General features: G+C 39.1%; 1 pseudogene; it reads left to right on the top strand.

Moving 5' to 3' along the window:
* Window positions 1–5,223: 5,223 nt before the first annotated feature.
* LOC129353195 (myosin heavy chain, fast skeletal muscle-like) lies at window positions 5,224–18,162 on the top strand (annotated as a pseudogene).
* The last annotated feature ends 739 nt before the right edge of the window (window positions 18,163–18,901 follow it).

Genomic DNA, 18,901 nt, shown 5'->3' with positions numbered 1-18,901 from the left:
AAAGTGGTTACCTAGAAGATATAATAGCCCTCTGTATTCAGTGAAGATAAGTGACACGATGCCAGCATTGAAGTTTTCTGTCTTATAAGGACAGATTTCAAATATAGCACTTAGGTTGTGTGGAGGCCCAAGGAAAATACCACATGCTCAAGGGACATATTGTGTTTTACAGCCTTTGATGTAGGTGTGTCAGTTTCCGTTTTTGTCAAAGAGCAACAGCTGGGATCAGGATAACAAACCAAGGTGAGTCCTGAGTAACATTCCAGTCCATTGAGTGGCAACAAAGAGCACGGATATACACTTACACAAAAAGCTGCATCGTTTTTCAGATTTGTAAGTACTTTTTAGTGCATTTAAGGCATATTTGTTTGGAAATTTTGCCTCTGAACCGTATTTATTTTACTCTCTGTAGTACGGGAGGTTTGGGATGTGAAGTTAAGACTTGAAGAGGCAGAGATGCACATGGTTATGAAAATTATCTTAAAGTTGCATGTTTGAACAATTTGAATTGTACCTGAAGAAGACAAAATGTTTACCAAATCTTTTCAACATCCATGTGTGTTGTTTTTAACTTATGCAACTTTAGGGCCAAGTTCTAAGTCACAGTCCTGACTGGCTTCTGCACATAATTATCTTTTTATTTTAGCAACTTTCAAACTAACTTGCTTTTATTACAACCTTGTAAGTTATTTATTTTAATGCATGCTTTTAAAAATCTGTGCCTGAATATGGGTGGAGACCTACACGTAAAGGTGTTTTTGGTCCAAACTATATGTCAGTTTGAATATATTGTATACCTGGTTACTTGCATGTCTTGTATATGATAAATAGGATTAGAGATGGTGAGAAGTTTCCTTTTAAAAGCTAATGGTGTCACTTAATAGTGGATGAAGTTCACAGATTAGCTTTTACAACACAACACACTTTGCATGTTGTTTTTGCTGTTCATAAATTTTAATGTGTTTGGACATTTCCACCACATTAAGTTCATGTGCTGTCAGACCCTGCTGGTGTTAACTACTATTACGTGTCAGTGCTTAGCCATGTCGACGGCTGGGGTCACTGGCTCCTTATAAACACCAGAGGGAGCCTCAGATTGCAGAGGTGCAAATGTGCTGCTGACGTTACCAGCCTCTATCATTATCATCGTCACCATCCTCATCATTGACATTACACGGTATCACGAACTCTTGCCAACACCGAATATTAAATTATCTGTCTCCTTGTTTTGGAGATGTAATGATTTTTCTTTTTGTTGAGTGAGGAAGGAACCTTTTTATGATCCCACCATGCTTTGGTCACAGCGTAGAAGAATCGATGATGCTTCAGAAATATGGTATTACACATTCATTGTGCCATTTGTAAGCTATTTATAACAATTCACTCATACGTCCTAATTTTTCAATTCCACAGGAAGTGCAGCATGGTGAAAATATACACCTCAGGCAGAGGAAAGAGGAAACCGTGCAAAAATGAGAGGTGAAAAACTTTGTTTAAATGAATTTTATAATGTTTTTTTCACAAAAAAGCAGTAACTAATAAAACCATTACCATGGATGGCTGGATGAATGAATGGATGGAAACATCATTAAACACAAGCTAAGTATGACTTTTCAACAAAAAAGACAAACAAGATATGAATTGAAGTGTGTAAGATACACCTAATGAAAATCCCTCAGATACTTCAGTGATGAACAAAAAACATTTTTTTTTGCATCAAATGGGAAGTGACATTCAGAAAAATAAAATCTATTTGTGACTGTATGATACATATGGTACATATTCACTACTTTACTCCTCTTGGATTAAGATTTGAATGTCACTCTATGTGACTGGATATTTTGGCAATATAATGTATTTATTCTCTAGAGAAACATCCATCCACATTTGTCCCAGCCTGATTTGCAAGGTTGTCACCAGCCCATCAAAAGGCCACACACAGATTCACATGACAAATAAGCATGCACATGTACTTGCAATCAATCATAAGAACAATTTAAAGAAACCAATTAACCTAATAGCTATGTTGTGTGACCCCAAGGGAAAGCAACAGTCTCTCCAGGTATTGCAGAACTACACCATTTTCTTTTGTTCTGTTTTTTTTTCACCCAATCAATAAGATATGTTGCAAAATTGTGAAATCCTACATTGTATTAAAGCAATAAAAGTATTGGTTTTTTAGTTTTTTCTCACCTTTCTGGCAGGGAAACTAATACACGTGCAGGGTTTTCTACTTCACAAAGAAATAGCTAAGCTACTTAAACAAACCCCTGTTGATCAGGGTTGCATAAGTAACAACTTAACAAGAATTAACAATATTGCTGTTAATTCTTGACTTTTTTTGACTTTGTAATTTCACAAATGTAACTTCATAGCAAACTTGGCTTAAAAAAAAAACAGACAACACCTGAGAATGCCTAAACATACACAACTGAACATGTGCAAGTAATGTTAATGCTTCTCAAAAACAAGCAGCTTCAACAGTTGAGTGCAAAAGTTCTTACATATAGATGCACAGTTTTAACCACTAGTTTAGGGAGGCCTGCAGGACTTTATCTTTACATTCCTGATTTTAATGGCAACAAACAATCAAACTTTATAAGAGAAGTCATCAAAACATGTATATAAAAATACATCACCCTAGTTATTTGACATGCCGTGGCATCAGGAATCCATCCATCCATTGTTTGTACTCACTTGTACCTGCTGGGTTGTTGCGGGGGGCTGCTGTCTATTTTTAGCAGTCGTTGGGCTTGAAGAGGGATACCCTCTTTGGAGAGTCCTTCACAACACACAGACATACAGGATAAACTAACCATGAAAGCAAACACTCATGACCTAATTTGCATATTTTCATATTGTTGGAGGAAGTCGAAAAGGCCCAGAGACAACTGGACCCGACGGTAGAACATAAAAACTCCATTTAAAAACACAGTAGCTTCATGCTGCAAAACGAGCAACCTGCATCAGGAATGATTCAGTGCAATAACTGCCAACATGCCTGCATGTGCAAACTATAGAGTGCAGTTTGTAAAGTTACACAGTCAAGTATTGACAGCAATACTTGTATTATTGTTATCAAGCTTGTCATAAGAGAAAAAAAAATGGAGATTAATTTTTCATGGCCATATTTTTTAACTTGCTAACTAAATATTTGGCATAAACTAAATATATAAATTGCTAACTAAATACTTAGTTTTAATAAACAAATATAAACAAATAACATGATCAAAATATGATTTTGAAAAATGAACTCCCATTGTTTTTTATTTTTATTATGATTGCCTAAATAACAGTAATGCTGTTAATTCTTGACTTTTTTTGACTTTGTAATTTCACAGATGTAACTTCATAGCAAACTTGGCTTAAGAAAAGAAACAGACAACACCTGAGAATGCCTAAACATACACAACTGAACTGATCTTCAATTTGTTTGCAGTGAAAAATGGAAGGCATAAGGCACACCCAGTTTCATCCTTCCTTTCCCTAGCTGCTTACTATTTTAACTTTGGTCAAAACCAATGTGCATGCACAGCAGAAAGTGTTGATGACATGTTCTCAGAGATGCATTATTTATCACACACTGGGGAATAATTATTCCTCAAGAATTTAAAAACAGTATTTGCCTCTCAGATGTGTTGACAACATTGACCAGAAGCCAACAGGTGGTTCTTTATATAAACAATAACATCACACTGATTTTTTTCGGACAAAAAATCAGACCCAGGTGTTTCTAGCACATCCGTGCCCACCTTAGTGCTCAGACGACTGTGGAATTGAACTGGCTGACTTTTAGTTTTTTTTGTTGAATTTCTTCATATACGCAGTGGACAGTCTATCTTTCCCAATTATTTTTGATTTCACAACTGCACATTTAAGCAGATTACAGAACAAATTACTGGATATTTACATTTGAAACAGTAGCAATTATATGGATTGCTTAATATGACTGAAATTATTGTCCTAGTGCAACAAATACACATTTGACTTAAAATTTTTTGTGTCTTATTCCAAATTTCAAACAATAAAAAAGACCAATAGGGTCACAATATAGCACAATGTAACTGCATTCACCACAAGCATGTAGGATCTAAGCCACAGAGAAACAAACACAGCAACCATCTTGCAATGGAGTGTACTTACCAGGATTCAGAACCAAGTTCAACTGAACCAAATGAGCTGATGACTAAATCACAATAAATGTATTAAAGAATATGGACCTTCCCAGAGAGGGACTGATGAAACAAGATGCTGAAAACTATCTCACATGTAATTAACAGCGGCGTTCTAAGCATTTGTGAGCCGTTGCGGTAGTAAGCGCTTGGGCGTTTGTGTCTGAGAAGCTATATTTGCTTTAGGTCCTAATAAGACTGTAAAAGAAGGCCAAACATATCAAATGTTATTTTTTGTTGCAACCTAATCATACCTCTGGAGAACTGCTTTATAACATGGCAGATCTTCTCCAAGTGTTATCCACCATAATGGGTTCTTAAAATAGCTTTAAGTAAACTCCTCAGCCCTGGGCTTAAGAGCTGCTTTGAACAGAGTCACTGCCAAAGATTAGGTTGGTTAAGAATTATTCATGTGAAGATGGAAAATATAGCATGTACGTATGTTAAAAGTAATGATATTAGTGTTATATTCCTTTATTTTAAAAGTCTTTATCTCAGCAACGCAGAGTTTTTTGAATAATTACTTCTTAGACCACCAAGTAAAGGTCTTAAGAGATGCACAGTCTTCCCTCCCGGTCTCAGTGCTGCTCGGTTAACTATGGAGAGCCCTAATCCTTTCCTCACTGCCTGAGATTTTCCAGCCAAAGGCCATCAATGGTGCCATGAACTCATCCTAAGACCAGAGGGGATAAAGGCTTTATGGCTGTACCCCCAGACTGTGCCTTGATACTGTTGATGCTAGCAGCTGAAGACACATTTGTTCAGATTGGCTTTCAATTTGTTTTATTTTATTTAGTATCACATGTGTTCTGTTTAATCTCTCCTTTTGTTTCATCTTCTGTGTTTTATACCTTATATTTTGTAAAACACTTTGTGGTTTCTGACCTGTAAAAGATGCTGCGTAAATAAAGTTTGCTTACTTACTTATTCATGATCTGGGGGTTCGGTTAATAATTGTTTTGGCATTACGTCGGATAAGGTAACACCACTGGTGATGGAGAGATGTAGAGGACATCTGAGATCATGTATCTGGACATGATAAGTGACCCTAAAAGGAGGGCTGTCCCTCCTTGACCACCAGAGATTTCAGTATAAAACAAGAGCTCCCAGTTCACTCTGAAGTTCAGGACTGACCGGCTTCCACAAAAGGTGAGTCTTCAATCACTTTTGAAGTTATTTGTGCTTTAAATTTATTTCACATATGAACATTATTGACAGTCTGATGAGTTTGAGTTTTTCCTTTTATGCTTTACAACCTTTCTTAGTATCTACACACCAACTGCATCACTGAAAAACAAACAAGGTAAATCCCATACATCCCAGGCCAGAACACCAGAAAAAGCTAAAACCAAGTACTTTTAAAAGGAATTATGTTTTGGTTTGCTTATTTTTTACAGTGCAGCCATGAGTTCGGAGCCAGAGATGGAGTGTTTTGGCCCGGCGGCCATATACCTCCGGAAACCAGAAAGGGAGCGAATAGAGGCTCAGAACACTCCCTTTGATGCCAAAACAGCTTACTATGTAACGGAGCCTGCTGAGATGTATTTGAAGGGTAAACTAGTGAAGAAGGACGGTGGCAAAGCCACGGTAGAAGTTCAGGGTGGAAAGGTAGGTGGACATCCAAGTACACTTCATGAAACATGATAGATCTATCTGTTGAATATTTATTAGAAACTAGAACTTTACTCACATGCAGTGCTGTTTTGTTGTAGACCATCACTGTTAAGGAAGATGAAATCTTCCCCATGAATCCTCCAAAGTTTGATAAGATTGAAGACATGGCCATGATGACCCACCTCAGTGAGCCCGCTGTGCTGTATAACCTCAAAGAGCGATATGCAGCATGGATGATCTACGTAAGAACATTTTATAAGTTAAGCTAAAGATTTGTAGCACTTTTTGTTGTACCCAAAGCAGTTAATAATGTAATCCTTATTGGGGCAAAAAACACTTATTGCTCTGCTCATGTTATTTCAACAGATTTCATGCAGCTACTTAAACAAGGAGAAGCTTATGGATGTTATGGAGACGTTAACTTGAGTGTCCTTGAACTTTGTTTGATGCCTCACTGTCTTTCACAGACCTACTCTGGGTTGTTCTGCGTCACTGTGAACCCCTATAAGTGGCTGCCAGTGTACGATGCAGTAGTTGTTGCAGGATACAGGGGGAAGAAGAGAATTGAGGCTCCTCCCCACATCTTCTCCATCTCTGATAACGCCTATCAGTTCATGCTCCAAGGTATCTGTTATCTTTTTAGCTTGGACAGAATTGCGGACACAGTTGAATTTGTATGGACAAATTCACCTTTTAAGAACTTTACTTCAATGAGGCAGCAGCGTATAAGATGCTGTAATTTAATACTGAGTTGTGTGGCTTTAAGTTGCTTTTTTTTTTCCTTCTTTCCAACAGACCGTGAGAATCAGTCAATCCTGATTACGTAAGTGCCTCATATGATCAGATATAAGGTTTCACTAATATTAATTGCATCAGTACTTCTCCAATTAAATTTTATATCTTCAAACCAGTGGAGAATCTGGTGCAGGAAAGACTGTGAACACCAAACGTGTCATCCAGTACTTTGCGACAATCGCAGTAGCCTCTGGGAAGAAATCTGAGCCAATTCCTGGAAAAATGCAGGCGAGTAGGAAAAGTGTTGTATATGTTTCATACCACTGAAGACATGAACAGCAGAATAAAAATATGTGTTTTGTAACTTTATTTAAAGGGGTCGCTGGAAGATCAAATCATTGCAGCCAACCCCCTGCTGGAGGCCTATGGTAATGCCAAGACAGTGAGAAATGACAACTCATCTCGCTTTGTAAGTTTCTAAAGTTTTTCCAGCTTAAGAAGTTATACTTTTAGACTAGAGCTTGCTCTTTTAAAAAGAGCAAGCAGACATTACATGTCGATTGCTAATATTTTATTTTTGGATGGCATGTTTGCTGTAAGTGCATAGTATGATCCACATCACATATCAATTTGGTTCAAATCAATTTTAAGACAAAAACATGTAAAAGAAAATAAAATTAAACCAACACTAATGAATCTGTGCTTATTTAGGGTAAATTCATCAGGATCCATTTCGGAACAACTGGAAAGCTGGCTTCAGCTGATATTGAAACATGTATGTATTTTAGATTTCAAAACCTGCCATGAGATTTTATAAAAGGACAAACTGTACAACTATTTTCGTCTTGTTCTTAGATCTGCTGGAGAAGTCTCGTGTGACATTCCAGCTCTCTGCTGAGAGAAGTTATCACATCTTCTACCAGCTCACAACAGGCCACAAACCTGAGCTAATCGGTAAGAAATGGAGCCTCACAGAACACAAAGTAATGATTCACTAGAGTCTGGATACTAAAATAGAAGGAGGCTTTTTTCAGAGGGTCTCCTCATCACCACCAACCCTTATGACTTTCCGATGATCAGTCAGGGAGAAATCACTGTCAAGAGTATCAATGACATTGAAGAATTCATTGCCACTGATGTGAGTAAACTGTGATGAGAAGCACAATTTCTGGAGTGGCTGGCACCACCCTTAGCAAACAAGTTTGTTTAAATCTAAAGTATGGCAAATGATAAATCTACGGTTTTGTATGCCAACTCTTCAGACTGCCATCGACATCCTGGGTTTCACTGCAGAAGAAAAAGCTAACATTTACAAGCTGACAGGAGCTGTGATGCATCACGGAAACATGAAGTTCAAGCAGAAGCAGAGGGAAGAGCAGGCTGAACCTGATGGCACTGAGGGTAAGAAGCCTGAGTCATAAAAACATATAAATATAATAAAAATAGTTCGGTGCCACTGTTTTCTAGAGGAAATGTTAAAAGAACTGTGAAGCAAACCAGAAAATGCTGCATTTCATCTGAGTCTTATTGCATTCTTAAAAACAGCGTAAGATCCCCACTGGGTTCCAAATTAAAATCACATGCCAGAGAAATGGATTTCAGAACAGTTTTGTAATCTGCCATGTTGTAAATGCTTTTGTATTTATGTTTTTATTAGTGGCTGATAAAATCGCCTACCTCATGGGCCTGAACTCTGCTGACATGCTCAAAGCTTTGTGTTACCCCCGAGTGAAGGTTGGAAATGAAATGGTGGTCAAAGGTCAAACTGTGCCACAGGTGACAGACAATTTGAGTTGATGAGGTTAAATTGATTGACAGAATTTTTAAAAACTATAGCATGTCTTTCCATCTTCAGGTCAACAATGCAGTGAGTGCTCTCTGCAAGTCTGTCTATGAGAAGATGTTCTTGTGGATGGTCGTCAGAATCAACGAGATGTTGGACACCAAGCAGCCAAGGAGCTACTTTATCGGTGTCTTGGACATCGCTGGTTTTGAAATCTTTGATGTCAGTAATGTTGGGATTAACCTTTAAGTCAGTGAACCAGCACAGTAAATATCTAACAGAGTCTGTCTTCCAACAGTTCAACAGCTTGGAACAGCTGTGCATCAACTTCACCAATGAAAAACTGCAACAGTTCTTCAACCATCACATGTTCGTCCTGGAGCAAGAAGAGTACAAGAAGGAGGGAATTGAATGGGAGTTCATTGACTTTGGCATGGACTTGGCTGCATGCATTGAGCTCATTGAGAAGGTCAGCAACAAGCTCAGACACATACTGACCGACACAGACAATCATTTTGATGCCTCAAGATATCTTGATTTTATTTGCATGTTTCCGTCCTGACAGCCTCTTGGCATCTTCTCCATGCTTGAAGAGGAGTGTATTGTCCCCAAGGCAACAGACATGACCTTCAAGAGCAAACTGTATGACCAACATCTGGGAAAAAGTGCTCCCTTCCAGAAGCCCAAACCGGCCAAAGGCAAAGCTGAGGCTCATTTCTCTCTGGTGCACTATGCTGGCACTGTGGACTACAATGTTGTTGGCTGGTTAGACAAGAACAAGGATCCTCTGAATGACTCTGTGGTCCAGCTTTACCAGAAGTCTTCATCGAAGCTGCTGGCTCACCTCTATGCTTCCCACGCAGGAGCAGATGGTACCATTTATATGTTTACAGTGTCAAATATTATTTCTCATGTTCAGAACTTACGAATCTGGTTTAATCTGCAATGTTTTATGAACAAATAGTCTGTCTCTTTACTTACACCTGTATTGTTTTTTTGCAGATGCCAAAGGGGGAAGAAGGGTGGAGGCAAGAAGAAGGGAGGCTCCTTCCAAACTGTTTCAGCTCTCTTCAGGGTATATTTTAATGTTTGGATTGTACCATAATGCAGTGTATTTAATGAACACATAAGTTAAGTTAATTCTTAGTCCTTCTATAGGCAGCTACTCTAAAGTGCATCATTCATAATGTAGATTTAAGATCATCAGTCTACAAAGTATGAATCCTCTTTGATGTAGAACAAGCAACCGTCCTACATCATATTTATGTCTTCCCTGTAGTTCTTTAAGTGTCTTTTATTCTTTTTTATTTTTTTTTTTCATAAACTTTCTTTATGTTTTGTTTTTTTGGACTTAAGTGTATGTAGTTGTAGGTTTTTGTAAAGTGTCAAATTTCAAAAAACCTCCTGGGTAGGGTTTGCCTGTAAAAGGTGTAGCATAAAATCTAAATCTAAAAATCAAAATATGTTTTCTCTAGGTTGTTTTGCCTCTTTCTATATGTCCGATTCCTTGTTGTTGTGTGAAGAATTTCGTTTTGTGTGTTATGAGCTATAATTATGTCACGGTTCTATAAAATAGCTACCAGTGCTGTGAAGGTGAAAGTTCCCAATTTGCAAGAAATTAAAATATTATGTTTGTTTGTCGTTCTCTAGGAAAACCTTGGGAAGTTGATGACCAACTTGAGAAGCACCCATCCACATTTTGTGCGTTGTCTCATTCCTAATGAATCCAAAACCCCAGGTCAGTCTGCAAGACAATGACTTTTCAGGACTTATAGATACAAATTACATAGGTAATCATAGAAATGGAAAATATTCCTATTTAATTTAATTATTTATGAACTTATAAATATGTGAAATGAATTGTCACTAGAAGTCCAACGTTTGAAACTATAATTTTGTAACATTGACAACGTGCGCCTGGACCAAATAAGGATGAGTTAAGAAATTTTAGACAAACTCTGTTTCCAGTGATTGTGGCTCTGATTCTATTCGGACCAGGTGATTCTCATGACACCACAGTTAAGTGACACAGTAATCACCATTCATGTGTTGTTGTTATTTCAGGTCTGATGGAAAACTTCTTGGTCATCCATCAGCTGAGGTGTAACGGCGTGCTGGAAGGCATCAGGATCTGCAGGAAAGGTTTCCCCAGCAGAATCCTCTATGGTGACTTCAAGCAGAGGTGCAGTATCTGTACTTATTAATTTACTATGATTTCCTCAGCTGTGTTGTTAATTGGATTAATGTGACCTTTTGCAGGTACAAAGTGCTGAATGCTAGTGTTATTCCTGAAGGCCAATTCATTGATAACAAGAAGGCTTCTGAGAAACTCCTGGGATCCATCAATGTTGATCACAGTCAGTATAGGTTTGGCCACACCAAGGTAAATCAACAGATTTCAGAAAAATCAAAATTGAAAGCTGAAGAAGATGTTAATCTATTGCTGTCTTACCCCTCAGGTGTTCTTTAAGGCTGGACTGCTGGGTACACTGGAGGAGATGAGGGATGAGAAACTGGCTGAACTGGTTACAATGACACAGGCTCTCTGCAGAGGTTACGTGATGAGGCGGGAATTTGTAAAGATGATGGAAAGAAGGTATATTTGCCTAAGCAACAAAACATTACACTGTGTACAGCTTGTATTTTTTTTAAAAGAACTTTTTTGTTCAATATTTTCTGTTAGAAAAGGTATTGCTGTGTTTAGATGTATTCATAGCACTTTTGTTTAATCTCTATTAAACTTGACTTTTTGTTTGTGCTGGGTTTTTTTAGATTAGGATTAGGAATTTGGTAATTTGAAAAGCGTTTCAGTCGTCTGTTTTGATAGAGCAGTGAAAAGGTTTGTTTACATTTTACAAGACTGAGCATAAGAATATTTATCTGATTTATTCTCCAAGGGAAGCCATTTACACCATCCAGTACAACATCCGCGCATTCATGAACGTCAAGACTTGGCCATGGATGAAGCTGTACTTCAAGATCAAACCTCTGCTGAAGAGTGCAGAGACGGAGAAAGAGATGGCCCAAATGAAAGAAGACTTTGCCAAGACCAAAGAGGACCTGGCAAAGGCTTTAGCTAAGAAAAAAGAACTGGAGGAGAAGATGGTTTCTCTCCTTCAGGAGAAGAATGACCTGCAGCTGCAGATTCAGTCGGTATGTATAAGACCAGAGCAATTTACTGTTTGACAATGCTAGGTCACTAACACTGACAATACATGCGGTTCATTTGAATCTAGGAGGGCGAAACCCTGGCTGACGCAGAGGAAAGGTGTGAGGGGCTCATCAAAGCGAAAATCCAGCTTGAAGCCAAACTCAAAGAGACGGCTGAGAGACTGGAGGATGAAGAAGAGATCAATGCTGAGCTGACAGCAAAGAAGAGAAAACTCGAGGACGAATGCTCTGAGTTGAAGAAGGACATCGATGACTTGGAGCTGACTCTGGCCAAGGTGGAAAAAGAGAAACATGCCACTGAAAACAAGGTTTGAGCTTTTTAATCACATTCCTGTTAAATGCAATTTGACCAAATGGCTAAAGCAATTCATTTGTCAATGCAGGTCAAAAATCTGGTTGAGGAAATGGCTTCTCAAGATGAGACCATTGCTAAGCTGACAAAGGAGAAAAAGGCCCTCCAAGAGGCCCATCAGCAGATCCTGGATGATCTGCAGGCAGAGGAAGACAAAGTCAACACTCTGACCAAAGCCAAGACAAAACTGGAGCAGCAAGTGGATGATGTAAGCATCAGTGTTTTATTTCAGTCACCAACAGTTCTGTTGTCTTTTAAATACATGTAATCACTGACTTATGATTCTCTCTTTGCACCAGCTTGAAGGTTCCCTGGAGCAGGAAAAGAAACTCCGTATGGATCTGGAGCGAGCAAAGAGGAAACTGGAAGGAGATCTCAAACTGGCTCAGGAAACCATAATGGATCTGGAGAATGACAAGCAGCAGTCTGAAGAGAAGATAAAGAAGTGTGTAAAAAAAAAAAAGACAAGCCAAATATACATTTACATGTTAGAAGTTTAACTTATGTGGAAGATACATGGATTTCCTGCAGTAAATCTAATATTTTTTGTAAAGGAGGGACTTTGAAATAAGTCAGCTTCTCAGCAAGATAGAGGATGAACAGACCATCGGCTCTCAGCTTCAAAAGAAAATCAAGGAACTGCAGGTAAGGTGTAAATAGTTTGAGGACTTTGAATATGGTCTTTTGTTATTATTAAAACTTGAAGCATATTGTGTGTTTTCTCTCAAAACTAAATACTGCTTAAATTTTTACCATTCAAACAAGATATTTTAGAAAATGACATTAGTATGCTGCCTAATCTGGACTACGTCAGATATTTAGCAATTACAACGCTACCAGGAAGATTTTCTTGCTATTAGATTTGATGACTCCATGTTCCATCTCCACGTTTGCATTTACAGGCTCGTATTGAAGAGCTTGAAGAGGAGATTGAGGCTGAGCGAGCTGCTCGAGCCAAAGTGGAGAAGCAGAGGGCCGATCTCTCCAGGGAACTTGAGGAGATCAGCGAGAGGCTGGAGGAAGCTGGAGGAGCCACATCTGTTCAGATCGAGATGAACAAAAAGCGCGAGGCTGAGTTTCAGAAGCTGCGCCGTGACCTTGAAGAGGCCACCCTGCAGCACGAGGCCACGGCCGCGTCTCTCCGTAAGAAGCAGGCCGACAGCGTGGCGGAGCTGGGAGAGCAGATCGATAACCTGCAGAGAGTCAAACAGAAGCTGGAGAAAGAGAAAAGTGAATACAAGATGGAGATTGATGACCTCTCAAGCAACATGGAGGCCACTGCAAAAGCAAAGGTGAAATTGCTATTTTTTTTGTTTTTTATGCAGAACTAAAAGTTGAAGTACATGTAACCTTGATTACATGTCCTCTAGACTAACATGGAGAAGATGTGCCGCTCTCTTGAGGATCAATTGAGTGAGCTGAAGACCAAGAATGATGAGCATATTCGTCAACTTAATGAAATTAATTCTCATAAAGCTAGACTGGTGTCTGAGAATGGTGAGTGAAGAATACTTAGAAATTAGAAACACAAGCACATTGTACATACATCCAGTCAGGAATTGCCTCTACACACTTTTATTCTGCTTGTTTCATCCAGGTGAAATCAGTCGTCAGCTGGAGGAAAAAGAGTCTCTAGTTTCCCAGCTTACTAGAGGAAAACAGGCCTTTATGCATCAGATTGAAGAGCTCAAAAGACACCTTGAGGAAGAAGTTAAGGTAATGAAGTTTCCTTTGTTTTTTCATTTTGAAAAAATTCATGTACCGAGAATAACGAATATCGCATTGTCTATTTTGACCCATTTAGGCCAAGAATGCTCTTGCTCATGCGGTGCAGTCGTCTCGTCATGACTGTGATCTGCTCAGAGAGCAGTATGAAGAGGAGCAGGAGGCCAAAGCTGAGCTGCAGCGCGCTATGTCCAAGGCTAACAGCGAGGTGGCTCAGTGGAGAACCAAGTATGAGACTGATGCCATTCAGCGTACAGAGGAGCTAGAAGAGGCCAAGTAAATCTCACTTTTACTCTTACAATCATTTGAAATTTCAGGATTTTTGAATCAAACATTCTCTCTGCAGGAAGAAGCTCGCTCAGCGTCTTCAGGATGCAGAAGAGTCCATTGAGGCTGTGAATGCAAAATGCGCCTCTCTGGAAAAGACCAAGCAGAGGCTGCAGGGTGAGGTGGAGGACCTGATGATCGATGTGGAGAGAGCTAATGCTCTGGCTGCAAATCTTGACAAGAAGCAGAGGAACTTTGACAAGGTACAAAATCTTTTGCTTCATCAAGAGTAAGTGATGCAAAAAGGAAGGGAGTAAAACAAAGTTTGTCATTCCTTCAGGTTCTTGCAGAGTGGAAGCAGAAGTATGAGGAGAGCCAGGCTGAGCTGGAAGGAGCTCAGAAAGAGGCTCGCTCGATGAGTACTGAGCTGTTCAAAATGAAAAACTCTTATGAAGAAGCTCTGGACCATCTGGAGACTCTGAAGAGGGAAAACAAGAACCTGCAGCGTAAGACAAAAAGCATGCATGTGTTTGACAAGACTAAAAAGCCAAAGTTATGGCTCTAAGCTCTGTTGATAATTGATAAAGAGTTATTTATTTTACCTTTTTGTATTGTATTGTAACTTTTTGGATATTGATCCCTCAACAGAGGAAATAAGTGATTTGACTGAACATATTAGTGAAACGGGAAAGACCATACATGAATTGGAGAAGAGCAAGAAAACAGCAGAGAATGAGAAAGTAGAAATCCAAACAGCCCTGGAGGAAGCTGAGGTAATTGAAATAACATGTTTGCAAAGAGCAATCCAAATGAGGAACTCTTTAACTACATAATGTACTTTTCTTAGGCCACCCTGGAACACGAGGAGTCCAAGATTCTCCGTGTCCAGCTGGAGCTCACCCAAGTCAAGAGTGAAATCGACAGAAAACTTGCAGAAAAGGATGAAGAGATCGAGCAAATCAAGAGGAACAGCCAGAGGGTGATGGAGTCCATGCAGAGTACTCTGGATGCTGAGGTTAGGAGCAGGAACGACGCCCTGAGAATCAAGAAGAAGATGGAGGGAGACCTCAATGAGATGGAGATACAACTGAGCCACGCCAACCGGCAGGCGGCAGAAGCCCAGAAGCAGCTGAGAAACGTTCAGGGACAGCTTAAGGTACAGCCAGTTCACTGAGTCGTGGAGGTTACCTTCAAATTTGAGACAGATGTATTGTTACTGTGTTTGTCATTTTTAAGGATGCACAACTGCACCTTGACGAGGCTGTCCGAGCACAAGATGACATGAAGGAGCAGGTGGCGATGGTGGAGCGCAGAAACACCCTGATGGTGGCTGAGATCGAGGAGCTCAGAGCTGCTCTGGAGCAAACAGAGAGAAGCCGCAAAGTGGCTGAACAGGAGCTGGTGGATGCAAGTGAGCGTGTTGCACTGCTGCACTCTCAGGTATTTATCTAAAATCTAATCTGTGACATCTGGTCTCTTTTGCTGAACTTTTACATCTCTGAACTACTATTTGCAAGTTCAGCTGTATGTTTTTGATTGTTTTGTTTGTGAAAGCATAAATGAGGACAAATAAACTGAACCTGCTTGCTTTTGTGTTATTTCAGAATACCAGCCTCATCAACACCAAGAAGAAGCTGGAGGCCGACTTTGTCCAGGTTCAAGGTGAGGTGGAAGATGCCATTCAGGAGGCAAGAAATGCTGAAGAGAAGGCCAAGAAGGCCATCACTGATGTGAGTTCTCCAGTTTTATCTCATTGCTTTGATTCGTGATGGAATTTAGCCATTACTGACATCTAGTGCCAAATTTGTAAACTGCATCCACATCTTCATCTTCGTAGTAGGAGCCAACTAAAGACATCAGATTCACTTCATATTTATTATGAAATTATTCATGCTGACTGCAGATAATTGTCATTCTTTGGTAATGTCAGATTTTTTCTGAGGTTTGAAGACAGCAAGTTTATATTTTAAAGATATAAACTCTACAACTGTACAATTGTGATAGAACAGGTTAAGAATAGAGTAGAACAAATCTGATATATGACAAATCCCTCAACAAAGAACATATACATTTATAGCATTACTGCATAGTAATTGCTTTAGGAGGTCCTGCAGTTACAGCTAATCCTAAAATGAGTAAATCTGCATTTCTGTCAAACCTGTCTAAAGATCTCAACATTTTCAATGCGTATCAATTACAGGCAGCCATGATGGCAGAGGAGCTGAAGAAGGAGCAGGACACCAGTTCTCATTTAGAGAGGATGAAGAAGAACCTGGAGGTCACAGTGAAGGACCTGCAGCACCGTCTGGAGGAGGCCGAGAATCTGGCTCTGAAGGGAGGCAAGAAGCAGCTCCAGAAACTGGAAGCCAGGGTACTTTTGTTACATGATGTTAGATTTTGTTTTGCTTTATTGTGCCCCTGCTTGTAATGTATATGTAGATTATTTTCTCAGTTGAAGTGTGAAAATAACATCACACTGATTTATTTTATTCATTTATTTTTTCTTCTGGGAAGGTTCGTGAGCTTGAGGGGGAGGTTGAGGCTGAGCAGAGACGTGGAGCTGAAGCCATCAAAGGTGTCCGCAAGTACGAACGCAGAGTGAAGGAGCTCACCTATCAGGTAAGATCAAACTATTTTTGATTTTCTGATATGCCTAGAAATACGTTCTAACAGGCAAACAACATAAATTCTCCTTTATGTGAAAATTGCAGCTTCTGTTTTTTTCTGCTGAACAGACACGCAGAACACATTTAGAACCCATAGGGGGCATGAGTCACAGTCGTCATGTCTGCCTGCCAGAGGTGGTCACAACTAAAAGTAAACACCCTGGTGTCATCTGTGCAGATTTATAGTTTGGTGTTTCATTTGTTTGAACTTTCAAAATCCTTTCTGAAAGATGGATGAATATCAAAAAATTAAGCTGGGTTTAGAAAATGTGTGAAATTGCAGACCCTCATGTTTATTCTATTATCTATGAGAAAATATAAATATAGATACAGAGAAAGTGTTTTTTGATGGATGGATGTATGTGTAGGTAACATTTATTTAACTCACTTTAATATGTCACAACTTGAGCTCACCATTTAAGGCATCAGTAGACATAAACAGCATTTGTCTGTTGTTGTGAACACTCCTTCATTTTCACTTTTTATAGACCATTTTAAATCAGGGTATCAAACCTGGGCTGTGGTTCTTCAACTGAGGGATGCTCTAACTTGATTCTGCCAAACAAACTAAACAAAAAACTCATTTTTTTATATCTATAAACAGAATAAAGGTATCACAAATATTCAGCTGTGCTTTGATTAGTATATATTTTTCAATCAAAATGATCCAATTGAATTCAGATGTCAAAAATGAATCTGAAGACGTTCAGCGTTATGTTGTTTCGAAACTTGTGGAAATACTGGAGTATTGCATGAATATGTTGAGCAATTTTTTTTTCTTAAATGTTTACAGTGTTCCTAAAAAGTATGAAAAAGTTGAACAATTTTAAAACCATGTTTCTGCTGCACACAATGATCTGTTTCGACAAAATCTGGTAAAAATAGAGTAGAATTAATCTTATTGAGTCTACTCTATTTGTTGCATACACATACTGTCGTTATTTTTGGTCTTTGTTTATTTAATAAGATAAATTGAGGATTAAGTGTTCTTTGAATCAGTTTTAGACTTTTTTTTTTTGCCAAAACAAGCAGTGATTAAGCGAACAGACTCTGCTGTGCACTGCTCCTAGACTGAGGAGGACAAGAAGAACATCGCCCGTCTTCAAGATCTGGTGGACAAGCTGCAGCTCAAAGTGAAATCCTACAAGCGTCAGTCTGAGGACGCTGTGAGTGAGAAGTATTTGACACATGTGAAATGAATAGGTGTTGCACCAACAACAGCCTAACTTAAAATGTGTTAACACCAGACTACTGACAGCATAATGAAAACTGATCCGGAGAGCGAACCGCAGAGACGATTTGAGCGTTTGACTTTGTGCTTTCCAGGAGGAGCAGGCCAACGCTCACCTGTCCAGGTACAGGAAGGTCCAGCATGAGCTGGAGGAGGCCCAAGAGCGAGCTGACATCGCTGAGTCACAGGTCAACAAGCTGCGGGCCAAGAGCCGCGAAATGAGCAGGGTATGATGATCTTCAGCTGCATTTCATCTTCACTTTAACTATAATGATTTCAGCATTTCTAACCCTCTAATGCGTTATTGCTTCTTGTTGATTTAAAGGGAAAGGAGGCTGAAGAGTGAACATGAAACCGATTAAAACACAAGTCAAGAACTCATAAAATATGATGTTTTTGTCTGATGTGTCAATTGTGAACAAGAAATAAACCAGCAAGCAATGACATCTTTTTTGCGGTGATCTTTTTATTTTAAGCTAGTATAAAAGCACTGTACCAGTTCCTATGTTTGTTGTCCAAAACTAAATTATTTGAATAATTCAGGTATTCACTGATGTGTAGATGTAGAACAAATGTTCTCACTTCAAATTCAACACAGACAATCAACTTAAAATCACACATGATAGAGGAAGCTTTTATATCATTAGATATAAAAACAATATATTAATTTGAAATAGACTCATTTGACTCCATGAAATACATTGGGAAAAAATGTCTTCATAACCAGTTGGTTGTACTTCTGAAAAAAAGGAACACATAGACATCAGAGTAACTAAAATCCTAAGTTTAAAATATCCTAAATACAGGTTGAATACATTTATCTTGCAAGGAAACCTGGCGGTCAAGCCTCACCTGTTATCACATAAAAAGTCTGCAAGCTTACACTAACTGCAAATCTCCAGCTTGTGGCGATAATTTCACGGACAGTCTAAGTAACCTTACAGCTTTTATATGTGCTTCAAAGCATATGTTGCACCCTGTCAAGTTTCCAGCCTAAAAATAGACCCATTAGACACCCAAGACTCCCTGAAGCCTGTGTGCATGCCGAGTCTGACGCTTTGATGTCTTGAAGACAGAGGTTAAGAAATCGCTGTGCATCAGTGCAGAAAATGGTTTATTCTTAATTTAAAACCAACTATCCAAATGTGGGAGCTAGTCACAGCTAACAAATACAATGAATGAGAG

This window comes from Poeciliopsis prolifica, unplaced genomic scaffold (assembly GCF_027474105.1).
Source record: "Poeciliopsis prolifica strain line A6 unplaced genomic scaffold, Auburn_PproV2 SCAFFOLD003, whole genome shotgun sequence".
Classification (NCBI taxonomy): Eukaryota; Metazoa; Chordata; class Actinopteri; order Cyprinodontiformes; family Poeciliidae; genus Poeciliopsis; species Poeciliopsis prolifica.
The sequence above is the reverse complement of the archived record's forward strand: the minus strand, read 5'-3'. Positions and strand labels throughout refer to the sequence as shown.